The sequence below is a fragment of the Cicer arietinum genome, chromosome 5, assembly GCF_000331145.2.
Source record: "Cicer arietinum cultivar CDC Frontier isolate Library 1 chromosome 5, Cicar.CDCFrontier_v2.0, whole genome shotgun sequence".
Taxonomy (NCBI): Eukaryota; Viridiplantae; Streptophyta; class Magnoliopsida; order Fabales; family Fabaceae; genus Cicer; species Cicer arietinum.
The window spans coordinates 19,627,180-19,627,516 of NC_021164.2; positions in this window are offsets into that span (position 1 = coordinate 19,627,180).

Genomic DNA, 337 nt, shown 5'->3' on the forward strand with positions numbered 1-337 from the left:
ATTTTTATTTTATAAAATATTACTAAAAAAATGGATTGACATAAATTAAAAGTAACTATAAATGAATTGACATTAATGAATAATTGAATCTTTAGCTTATAAAATCATTACACCTCATAAATAGTATTTATGTCGATCATGAGTGATTAGGTGGTTTTTTTCAATTGAATTTAATGACTAATAATATAAATTATTACCATTATTAAATGACTAATAATATTATAAAATAATTTATAAATTTATTATAAAATAATTTGATAATAATATAAATTATAAATTATTATCAAAGTGTAAAATAATTTATAAATTATAAATTTATTATAAATAATTATAAAAT